At 50.0% G+C, this 724-nt stretch overlaps 1 protein-coding gene across 1 annotated transcript in view; it reads right to left on the bottom strand.

The window, feature by feature from the left end:
- Positions 1-368, bottom strand: part of KCNK7 (potassium two pore domain channel subfamily K member 7) — an 11,811-nt gene extending 11,443 nt beyond the window's left edge. The window contains exon 1 of the mRNA XM_060758319.2: positions 1-368. This exon is cut by the window's left edge and continues 806 nt beyond it. The gene's annotated coding sequence lies outside the window, so the exon portion shown is untranslated.
- Positions 369-724: the final 356 nt, after the last annotated feature.

The raw sequence follows: 724 nt of genomic DNA, 5'->3' as shown, positions 1-724 counted from the left end.
TCCTTCAATTGAGCTCTATCTCAGGTGAACTCTCTCCCAGGTGAGCTGTCAGGTTCTAGCCCAGGTGAGCTCTGTCAATAGAGCTCTGCCCCAGGTAAGCTGTCAATGGAGCTCTATCCTAGGTGAGCTCCTTCAATTGAGCTCTATCTCAAGTGAGCTATAAATTGAGCTCTATTCCAGGTGAGTTCCATCAATTGAGCTCTACCTCAGGTGAGCTCTGCCCCAGGTGAGCTCCGTCAATTGAGTTCTGACCCAGGTAAGCTCCTTCAATTGAGCTCTATCTCAGGTGTGCTCTGTATGTGAACTCTCTCCCAGGTGAACCGTCAATTGAGTTCTATTCCAGGTGAGCTCTGACCCAGATGAGCTCCTTCAATGGAGCTCTATCTCAAGTGAATTCTGCCCCAGGTAAACTGTGAATTGAGCTCTATCCCAGGTGAGCTCCGTCAATTGAGCTCTATCCCAGGTGAGCCCCTTCAATTGAGCTCTCTCCCCAGTGAGTTGTCAATTGAGTTCTATCCCAGATGAGCTCTGCTCCAGGTGAGCTCCTTCAACTGAGCTCTATCTCGTGAGCTCTGCCCCAGGTGAGCTTTGTCAATTGAGGTCTGTCCCAGGTGAACTGTCAATTGAGTTCTATTCCAGGAGAGCTCTGCCCCAGGTGAGCTCCCTCAATTTAGCTCTGTCCCAGGTAAGCTGTCAATTGAGCTCTATTCCAGGTGAGCTCCAT

This window comes from Anolis sagrei, chromosome 12 (assembly GCF_037176765.1).
Source record: "Anolis sagrei isolate rAnoSag1 chromosome 12, rAnoSag1.mat, whole genome shotgun sequence".
Classification (NCBI taxonomy): domain Eukaryota; kingdom Metazoa; phylum Chordata; class Lepidosauria; order Squamata; family Dactyloidae; genus Anolis; species Anolis sagrei.
The sequence above is the reverse complement of the archived record's forward strand: the minus strand, read 5'-3'. Positions and strand labels throughout refer to the sequence as shown.